The sequence below is a fragment of the Zea mays genome, chromosome 4, assembly GCF_902167145.1.
Source record: "Zea mays cultivar B73 chromosome 4, Zm-B73-REFERENCE-NAM-5.0, whole genome shotgun sequence".
Lineage (NCBI taxonomy): Eukaryota > Viridiplantae > Streptophyta > Magnoliopsida > Poales > Poaceae > Zea > Zea mays.
The window spans coordinates 121,556,771-121,568,459 of record NC_050099.1 but is presented as its reverse complement, the minus strand read 5'-3'; positions in this window follow the sequence as shown (position 1 = coordinate 121,568,459).

The following is an 11,689-nucleotide window of genomic DNA, read 5'->3' as shown; positions in this document are numbered from 1 at the left end:
TCTTCAGCACATCAGCGATCGTCTTGTTCAAAGGGAATCTTAAACCAGCTTTAAAGAAACTTTTGAAGATCACTACTTCATCTTTTCCTGGCTTCGGAGTAGTTTCTTCTCCACCAAAATGAACCAGCTCTTTCTTCGCTTCGCTTAAATAGCCCAGGTTCAACATCTTAGGTAAGTCACCTTTAGAGATGGTGGATTTTCCGAAATCTAGATGGCTGGGTTTACTTGGCACTGTGCTGCTATAATCATCTTCAGACTCAGTCTCCTCAACATCAGCCTGCTCTGCCTCAGCGGCAGGTACATCCTCCGATGTTACTAGCCTAGACCGCTTCATCGCTTCGGAAATCGGAACAGTATCAGTAGCTTCGGTTTCATCCCCCTCACGATCAACCCTGGCAGTGGAACGAACTCTTGCCATTTGATTATGAATTTCTTGAAATTTTTGTTGTTGACTTTTTTGATTTTTCCGAAGCTCTTCCTCTTGTGAAGAAGCAGATTCAAAAGCGGCGCTTCGTTTGAGCACGATGATCAAGCTTCGGCTATGGTTAAATTTTTGGCAGTAAAACAGTGCAATAGCAATGAATGTTGTGGTAACTTCACACCTACCCGTCTGTTTATATAGTGCCGCAGGTGGGAAGGTGAATCGTCAAGGTCTCCCGCACCGAACAAACAGTTACCCGCACTCGCTGAACGGTGGGCCACAGGGTCCGAGAGGGTGAATCGCCAGGGCGTGCATAAATGTTAAAACATGGCTCTCTACTAGTAATAATTACCTGACTAACTAAAAGCAACTGCTTGAACCTAACCCCACATAAAGCTAGTCCACTTCATCCAAACGGGACATTTGTTGAGTATGTTGATGTGTACTCACCCTTGCTTTCACAAAACACCAGGTTGCCTTTGGTGTAATCGATGCTCAGGTAAAGGAGAAGAAAGCGTCGAGGCGGACCTCCAGGAGTTCCAGGACGTCGATGAGTTCGAGGATTAGGCTAGCGACCTCCCCCAGTCAGCTGCCTGTGGTGGGTTTGTTTACGTTGGCTACGTTTCAATTCTGTGTACTTCGATTTATATTATGTAAATGGCTCTAGTTTGTAATATTATTACTTACTCTTTATTGTTATTCGAAGCATTGTGCTATGATGAGTCATTTATGTAATCGATGTGTATGTGAATTTCTGATCCTGGCACGTACATGGTTTGCATTCGGTTTACCTTCTAAAACCGGGTGTGACATCTTCGAAGTACTGAAGTCAGCCGAAGTCTCCAATGGGGACCAACTCAGAAAAAGGCCTTCGAAGAACTGAAGCAGTACTTGATAGAATTAACAACTTTAACCCCACCTTCCTCAGGAGCGCCAATGCTGTTGTATGTGGCTGCTTCCCACGCTGCGGTTAGTGTAGTGCTGGTACAAGAAAAGCAGGATGGCCAAGCAAAGAAGCAAGTGCCAATGTACTTCGTCTCTGAAGTACTTAGTCCATCAAAGAAAAATTACACAGAGTTGGAGAAGGTACTATATGTTGTACTGATGGCATCTATAAAGCTTCGGCATTATTTCCACGCGTACCATATCATAGTACCTTCTTCGCAACCTCTCAAGGATATAATGAGAAATAGAGAAGCCACAAGAAGAGTTGGAAAGTGGGCTGCAGAGCTAAATGAATTCACTATTGGTTACGTTCATAGATCTTCGATCCAATCCCAGGCGTTAGCAGACTTCATTGCTGATTGGACACTAGGGGCTCCGGACGAAGAGAGAACAAACGATGCCGAAGCTTCGACAGTATTTTGTGATGGCTCATGGGGAACCTTCGGCGCAGGAGCAGCTGCTGTTCTAATTTCACCATCTAAAATCAAAACATGCTATGCAGCAAGGTTGGACTTCAACTGCACAAATAACATTGTAGAGTACGAAGCCCTTCTCTTGGGGCTTCGGAAACTTAAGGCAATGGGAATAAGAAGAGCAATCCTCAAATCTGACTCACAAGTCATTTCGGGTCACGTCGACAAAAGCAATAAAGCAAGAGACCCGAAGCTCGAGAAGTATCTGTAATACCCATTTTGTAAGAAAATCCGAAAGAGGAAATTATAGTCCTTTATACATGCGAGTGTTATCTCTATTTACCAATTCATGTTGACACCTCACTTAAACGAATAAATAATTAACAAAAGACACACAAATAACTTGTGCATCATATTGGAGTTTTTGTTTGCTTGTGCATTTAAATAATAACTACAATGATATTAGTAGAAATAAAATAATGGCTTTAGATGAAGAGTGAATCCTAAATTGAGAATTGGGGTTTGAAAATTGAGAAGGAAAGAGAAAAAAAATACTATACAATACCAAAATAAATTTATAAAAGAATAAATTTATTCAAATCATACAATCAAAAATTTGGTTACAAATTCGCCACAAAAGTGGAATTCAAATGTGAGGTTCAAATTGGAAAAAAGAGAGAAAAGGAAAGAAAGCATAAAAGAAAAAGAAAAAAAAGAGAAAACCATGCGCCTGGGCCGGCTCTACTCCTTTCGGCCCATCTAGCGATTCTCCAGCGCAGCCCATTCTCGCCCGCGCCCTCTCTGTCATCTCACTGGCATGTGGGCCCCGCTCTCCAACTCTCCCTTGTGCACCTTTGTGCCATCTTCTAGTCGCTGTGCGGTGGGGTCGGGTCGTCAGGAGCGTCTTCCTAACAGACTACGCCGATCTCCCGCCCGTGGATCTCGCATCTCCCTCAACCCCCTTCCCCTACTTCTCGGGCCACCACGTGATTATCCTGGGGACTTAAGTCAGCTCCCCATACTCCTCCGCATCCCGTCCTACCCACGCCACGCAACCGTGAGAGCTGAGAGCCGCCATGGGGGAGAGCGCGGTGGAAGTCGCTCCATGCTGCCATCGATTGTGAGCCGCTGTTGGCTTCGGTGCTTGGCTGGGAGATAGGGTGAATCACCGGCCCGTTTGGATGCTTGGCGGCGCTCTCTGGGAACTTCTAGTGCCCGCGGCTGGCCGGGTTGTGTGCTGGATGTCCGGAGATTCCTCGCCGAAGTGGATGCACCACCGCCGTGCTGTACCGCACCGTCGACCGGCTCCGCCTTCATCCCTACCCTCGGTGAGACACCTTCCTCGAGTTCACGTTAGCTCCTGCTTTCTCTTACACTAGTATACGATTGGAAGTGCACATCTGACCACCGGGTGGGGTTTGGCCGGCCATGGCCACCGCCGCCTGGGCGTTGTGCGCCGCCGCCTGGCTCGGTCTCGCGGGAAGGGGCGATCAGGTGACCGCCGATTTCGTTATGGACGCGCGAGATCTGAACACGTAGTAGTGAACACAGGCCGTTGGATCGAAAGCGATAGGATCAGCTCGTGGTGCCGTTTCGGCTGAATTAACTAGGAGCGTTGGATTCGGATCCAGCGTCTAGAGTTTGATATCGTGTATGTTGAATCCGAGCCATCGGTCGCGAATCCATCGACTGAGATTACGTACCCGTTCGTATGGATGCGTTTCTAATCTGGGCCGTTCAGCCGAGATCGGACGGCTCAGATACCCTCATACCCCCTTCGGCCATCCGTTTTGTACAAGAGCCCCTCTGTTTTTACAGAATTAACCTGCAGTCCTCCACGAGTAGGTCCTGAGTCTTGAGAGCATTTGCATATTAAACCCTGAGTTATCTATTTTTAGCGCGCGCAGTCCAGTATTGTGAGAAAATAAGAAAAAGGGTTTAGAAAAATGGATTTCTAGTGCCAAAATAATTCTAGAACTTGTTTAATCTCTAGAAAATACATATTCAGTCCAAATGAGTCCATTCCAATTTCTATAATTATATAATATTATTGTTTATCATATAGTACCTCTGTTTTGACATGAAAGTCACATTAAAATTTATATCCTATTTAATCTTGTACAAAACACATAGAATCTTTAGAAATTCATAACTTAAAATCTATAACTCCGATTTGATCCGTTCTAGTTGCGTTAGTCCCATAGCGAAGCGTAGATCATTATTATGCAGTATGTTCTTATGTTTGGTGTGATGTTAATTTTGTCTATATCATGTCTGTTTGTATTGCTACGACTAGCAGTGAGGTTACGAGGATCTGAAGTTCATCCTGTCACCTGGAATCTCAAGTGCTAGGCAAGTTGTGCCCTTGATTCACTTTTGTTACCCAATAATGTTCTTTATAATCATTTACCATGCATAGGGTTAATTTTGATGGGACCCGATAGGTCACCCTAGATTGTTTATCCTGATTACCTTGTTTATCCCTGAATCACTTGGGTAGTTTTGCTATTGCTTTACATGGTTTTGGGATGATATTTTATTATATCCATGTTCCAGTTATTCTATTATTTTACTTATGTTCATGTCAAGATCATTAAATGTTAATTGGAACATGAAGCTTAACTTGAGAAACACGTGCCACCACAAGGGTTTAATGGGACGCCCTTGGCTGACTAATTAGGAAAGCTAGTGGAAGACTACCTTACCCGAAAGGGGCAACGGCAGTAGGGGAGTGGTCAGTGTAGGGAGGTCCTTGGTTGATTTTGCTGCGATGGCGGTCAGGCAAGAACCCTGCATTGGAGCTTCCTATAAACTGTAGCGGGTTTTCGGAAGCTAGTGGAACTTTGTAAAGGCCTCATAGTGGATCCCTAGCCATTCACCTCGGTAGTGTCTAAGGGTCTAGCTAGCCCTGGCGATATGGGAAACACGACTTGTGGGTAAAGGGTACAACCTCTGCAGAGTGTAAAACTAGTATACTAGCCGAGCTCATGGTCATGAGCAGCTCAGGACTCTCTGATGATTAAATTATGGAACCTAAACTCAATTTTTCATTTGCATTTGCATGGGTTTATTATTAATTTTGTTCTTTATTATTATTATGGTTTGGTATTTACTTACACCTAGTAACTGCTAATAAAACTTTGACCAACTTATAAAAGCAATGCTCAGCTTTAACCCCTGTCATTGATAAGCCTTACACTTCACGTGAGCTCCCACCTTTGGCGAGTTCATGCACATTATTCCCCACAACTTGTTGAGCGATGAACGTATGTGAGCTCACTCTTGCTGTCTCACACCCCTCCCACAGGAGAAGAACAGGTGGTTCATGAGGAGCCACAAGGCGAGGAGTATGATCTGATCTAGGTGGCGTTTCTCAGTTGACATTGGCGCCGACGATCCTTAGTTCGTTTTATATTTATTCTTTTATTTTGTATTAAGTCTTCCGCTATTTAATAAATACTCTGATGTTTTATGACATTTATCTCTATACACTCTGTTATTATATATGTTGTCTTCTTGGCGCATGTATGAGATGCACCTGGCTTTGTTCTTTAAAGCCGGGTGTGACAGAAGTGGTATCAGAGGAAATGTTGACTGTAGGACGAAACCTAGATAGAAATGGACAAACCCTTCCCTACTTACCTTACTCTGATTCATTCTATACTCATCTCATCTTGATCTTGTCTCACCTTTTGCTTTTCTACTCTGTTTACTCTTACCTTCTCTACTCTGAGATGAGATGGATTTCACACCTTGGAATCCTATATCTATGATATTTTAAGAGATAGGGAACCTAAGACAAAATTAAAACTATTTTCTCTATTTAAAATGTTGGTTGATTGTTCTGATGATAAATGTCTGATTTGCTTCTTTGATTGATTGAATTATTATAGACGGGCATCTTAGCATGTACCACCATAAGGTAATGTATTAGCTTTAGTGGATAACACACTAATCTACTTAGCTAATAAATCCCCCGTAGTAACATTCCTTGTAATTACTCGCCTTGTCTACAATTCTTCCTTTCTTACCCTGTGTTTCTAACCCAGATGGGCTACCCCTATAGTGTTAGAAGAGAGCACTATAGACGTGATCCTTGGTATGTCATGGTTAAGAAAGGCAAAGGCAGTATATTCATTGTGCTAAAGGAACCATAGAACTCACCAGTTCCAAAGGAGAAAGATTTGAAGTTCAAATTGCAGTAACCACCTCTTCCAGACGTGCGATGTTCTTTATACCTGAGGAGTTTGTTGGTGACAACATCCGTGTGGTTAGGGATTTTCCTGATGTCTTTCCAGAGGAGTTACCAGGGATGCCACCAGATAGGGAAGTTGAGTTTGTCATTGATCTCTTACCTGGAACCGCCCCTATTTCTAAACGGCCATATAGGATGTTCGTAGAGGAGTTAAAGGAACTGAAGAAGCAGTTAACCGAGTTACAAGAGGCTGGGTACATTCGTCCGAGTTCCTCACCTTGGGGAGCGCCGGTTCTATTTGTACAGAAGAAGGATGGATCACAGCGGATGTGTGTGGATTATAGATCACTTAATGGTGTCACTATGAAGAACAAGTATCCATTACCCTGCATTGAGGATTTATTTAATCAGATGAGAGGTGCAAGGGTATTCTCGAAGATTGATCTCCGATCGGGTTACCATTAAATGAAGATTAGGCCATCAGATATTCCCAAGACGGATTTCTCGACTCGATATGGATTATATGAGTTCACCATTATGTCATTTGGATAACTAATGCACCAGCCTATTTTATGGATCTGAAGAATAAGGTGTCCATGATCTGGACAGATTCGTCGTGGTTTCATCGATGATATATTTTTATTTCAAGAGTGATAATGATCATGAGGAACATCTGAGATTGGTGCTACAGAAGCTATGAGATAATCAACTCTATGCCAAGTATAGTAAATGTGAGTTTTGGATTGATGAGGTGCCATTCCTTGGACATATCATCTCTAATGGAGGGATATCAGTGGATCCTGCTAAAGTTAAGGATATAGTGGTGTGGAGCATACCCACTACAGTTACGAAGATTTGGAGTTTCTTAAGACTAGCAGGATATTATCGGAGATTTATTGAAGGATTTTCTAAGATTGCTAAGCCCATGACCTCGCTTCTAGAGAAGGGAAGAGAGTTCAAGTGGGACGAGAAATACCAAGAAAGCTTGGATCAATTAAAGAAAAGATTGATGTCACCACCTGTTGGGGACTTGTTCTCAAATGCTATGAATTAAGAACAAGGCAACATAAAATGTTAAATGTTAATATCCTTCGTCCAACGAAGCATTATTCCCTTGGGGATTAATGGACCTTGGACGAAGGTTGATGACAATACGATTACGAAGATTAAATCTTCGTAATTGAATTTTAATAGATTGTATAAGATAACATAAAATATAGAGTATCAAAGGTAAATGAATCATAAACGAACCATATTATATCTACTCAGTATATTTAATCATTGAATACAGTTATACCTCTGCCTTGGCAAAGATTGGTTCCCGAATGATGCGACTGCAAATACAGGAATGCGTGAACAGTAAAGGAATACTGTTCACTATTTATAGGCACAGGACACAGCCTGTGGGGAATTACAATTATGCACCTTATAAGGGATTACAACAGCGACCCAAACATTTATGGACTAAAAGGTCATTCTACTTTTAAGTCGGTTTGTAATTCTGAAGCTTCATGAAGAGGATCCTTCGGTCATCTCATGCAGACAGTTTCAGCCGAAGCTGCTTCTTCCTACAAGACCTTCGGCGACGAAGCATAGTCCCAACAGTAGCCCCTTTCGTGGCGCTAGATCGTTTTTCGTAACGAGCTTGATCCGTGAAAAAAGTCTCTTAAGCTTTGGGAAGACGAAGGTCCAAAAAACACCTTCCCTGAGCTCGTTGTCGAGAAACGATTCAGTTTCCGAGCGCGTAGCGGTCCCACCTTGCAGAGCTACTGTTTGGTCTCTGCGGTCCACCGTGCAGCGAGTGCAAGCGGCTGTCCGCCTGGTGTAAAAATCCTGGCGATTCACCTTCTTACCTGCATCACTATATAAACAGACGAGTAGGTGTGAAGTTACCACAGCATTCATTGCTATTTGCACTGTTTTGCTGCCAAAATTTTTAACCATAGCCGAAGCTTGACTCTCAGAATCAGACGAAGCTCCAGTTTGAAGCCTACTTCGTCAGAACAAAAAGCTTCGGAAGAAAAAACATTTAGTTCCAAAAAATTCAGAGTTAAATGGCCAGAGTGCGTTCTACCGCTAGGGTTGAGCGTGAGGGAGGCGAAGCTGAAGGATCGGAGACTGTTCCCATCTCCGAGGCGATGCAACGATCCGGACTGGTAACCCCGGAAGAAATCCCCACTGCTGAGACAGAACAGGCGACTGCCGAAGCGGAAGAAGGAAACATTGAGGAAACTGATTCCGAAGATGATTATCGTATTGCCATTCCATGTAAGCCCAGCCACTTGGACTTCGGAAAGTCGACTGTTTCGAAGGCTGATCTCTCCAAGATGGTGAAGTCGGGTTATTTCAGTGAAAGTCAGAAGAAGCTACTACGCTTCGGGGGGGAAGAAACTACCCCGAAGCCAGAGAAGGATGAAATAGTCATTTTCAAGAGCTTTCTAAAGGCTGGGTTGAGATTCCCCCTGCATGGGATTATTGCAGATGTATTGAAGAGGTTTGGGATCTACTTTCATCAGCTGACTCCTAACGCTATCGTTAGGCTTAGCGTCTATATCTGGGCCCTCCAAAGCCAGGCGGTGGAGCCATTTGCCGACAGCTTTTGTCGAGTTCATTAGCTGCATTATCAGACGAAGGCTAGAAAAGATGGATTGCATGATAACTTTGGTTGCTATAATTTTGCCTATCGGAAAACCACAAAGTTTCCTGTCATCAGCTATCGAAGCAAGTGGCCGACAGGCTGGAAATCGGAATGGTTCTACGTCAAGGTTGATGACGACAAGGAGAAGCTTGTGCAGAGTCCGCTTGAACTAATCTTCGGAGAAACCCGACCTCATTGCAACATGACACCAGAAGGTCCAACCCAAAAAGCGTTGGCTGAGTTTAAAATTATTTCAGAGCATATCAGCACAAGAGACCCGGTTCAAGAGGTTTTGGCTTTCAGGGTTTTTCCTACCTTAAAAGAATGGGAAATGCCGAAGCTAGAGGGGGAGAAGAAAGAAGGGGAACTTGTGCGGTTACCATACTATTACAAGTTTAAGAAATATTTTAAAACACCTTGCCAAGAGTGGCTGGACACAATTGAAATAATGTGCAATGAAATACTCGATAATTACTCCAAAAAAGAGGATCAGTTGATGACTGCGGCCTTCGGTACCCGTCCGAAGCGAAGACTGAATCGAGTGCTGGACGCCCTGGGTTTTGAATACCCTGACTACGAAAATCTGAATAAAGGTGTCGAAGGCCGGAAAAGGAAAAGGGTAGCCGAAGCTTTAAATGAAGATGAGAAAGAACCACCAAAAAAGAAGAATATTCCGAAGAAGAGTGTGACGGAACCTCCCAAGTAATTAGGCCCACCTACAGTTGTCCTTGTCTAACAGACATCAGACACCCTGTAGATGTTCCTAAGTCACTTGGCAAGTTCGGTATCTTTCCTTACCTTACCAGGAACGTTTCACCCGTCTTGCAGACATTACAGAACATCGGAGATAAAGAAATGCGGAAGCAATTACATAAACTTACATTTATTTAGAAAGTAAGATTAAGTTACTTATTACAGACCAGAACTAAAAGCGAGTGCAGAGTAGTAATATTATACAAACCAAGGGAGGCACAAACTCCTCCGATAAGTTTTAAGCAAAGGATCCTATGTGGAGGACCAAGTCCTCCCGCACTTTAGTCTTGTTTTTCTTCATTTGGTACCACCTTGGAGCAAAAGCAACAAAAATTTGTCGCTTCCTCACCTAAAAACAACAAAGGGATAAACCCTGAGTATGGAATTACTCAGCAAGTCTTACCCGACTAAGGAAAAGACTCTCAAGGGTATGCTGGATAAATAGGAGTCAAGGAGAGGCTTTAGCAAAAATCAACTTATACTTTTGCAGAAGTAGCTTACTAAAGTGAGTCCTTACTTTCAATCTTTTAACGCCATATTAAGTATTAATAGACTCTATTTGCATCTAGTCTAATTTCAACATCTCATCAATACAACCTTATTTTTATCCATAGTGTTCACATCCTGACTTTAGGTTGTAGAAAAGTGACCAAGTCTTCATAACCGCGAAGGTACGGCGATCCGAATCGATTATACTCAACTGAGGATCTCCAATCACACGACATATGTAGCACTTAACCCTTGCATATGTCAACCCGCCACCGGGGTTCTTAAGACCAGATCAGGTTGACGCAAACCGAGAGCACAGATACACCACCGTCCAGCCTCTTGCCACGGAGGGTACACGCTACTCTCGCCACCGCTCCACGCCCATTTCGTGTTATCTTATTCTGGCCTTAGTCTGCCCGAGGCAAGGCTTACCCATGACGAGGCATGTGACCAGTTAAAGGGTCCTCGGTCAGCACGCCTACATACACATTAATCCTTAACCAACCTGGGTAGAACATCACCTGTTCCTAACCCAAGTCTCAATTTAAGTATTTCCATCCTTAGGATTGTGTCTGTTCCTTAGGATGAAGGAGCATCACAGGGAACTTTGCAGTAAGATCCCACTATTGCTCCAAATGAAAATATTCTTGCAGGTAGAAGCCATCCTCTCCCGGGTTAGACTGAGGACAACCTCTATCCACAAGATCTAGGCAAGGCTAAGCATTTTTGTAAATCATAGTTGGATACTTCACAGAAGCATCTATAAAGGTATGGATATCAAGGAAAGCAATGCATCAAAGGGTTCCAAGCAACTCCTATGAACCTAATGCACATTTCACTAGACTTAAAGTGTGCGAAAAGTATTTAAAACACAAGGAAAGGGGTTGCATGCACCGGGGCTTGCCTTCGTTCACAGGTGAGTCAGGCTCGGATCCGCAGATATTAAAGTAGAAACAATTCCCGGCCTGAGATTCCGAAGGTGGTGGTGTCTTCTCTTCAGTTACTTCGATTTCTTCTTCACGTTCTAATCATAACCATACATATGTATAAGAATGGATGCCATGAGATGCTCATGAGGATGCAAAGATAATAAAGATTTATTGACTAAGTCTTGAATACAACTTTCCTTCACGGAACTCCGAGAACTTAGGGTTTCCGGAGTCGGTAAAGGAGGTCATAGGGCAGGGGGGGGGTGTTTTGGGTTCTAGTTATCAAACATGGTCCAAATCAACTCAAACCCTACCCAAGACTTCTAAATATTGTTTTAAGTTCCCATAAAAAGTCTGGGCATTTTTGGACTTACCAATTATTTTCTAAAAATCCATAACTAATACTTTTAACTACTTTAAATACCCTAAAATTTCTTATTTCCACTAAAAATCATAAAACTATTTTTATTAAATTCTAGGGAAAATAAGGAGCCTAAGAAAATTGGTTTCACAATTTTATCATTTTTCTATTGTTTTCTATAATTGTTTTGGCTCTGGACATAAAAGAAAAAGAAAAAACAAGGAATAGTACTGGGCTGTTTTCAGCCCAGTGGCCCAGCTAAGAGGGAGAAAGGCGCCCGCGCGCGCCCGCGCCCTGGTGACCTTGCAAAAAGAGCCTTGGGGTTTCGGTTAATCAGAACGGGCGTCAAACACTATTTAACAAAGTCACTGACGTTTACAGATAGACCCCTGCACTTCCATTTATTCTCGGTTCGAAGTCCCCGACGGCGTTCACGCCCAGCCGAGCTCCGGCGAGCACCTACGCCGGCCGATTGGGACTATTACTGGCGCTCTCCGATGACTAACACCTAATTCGTACCTTACTCGAGGTTTCCCCTAACTTAA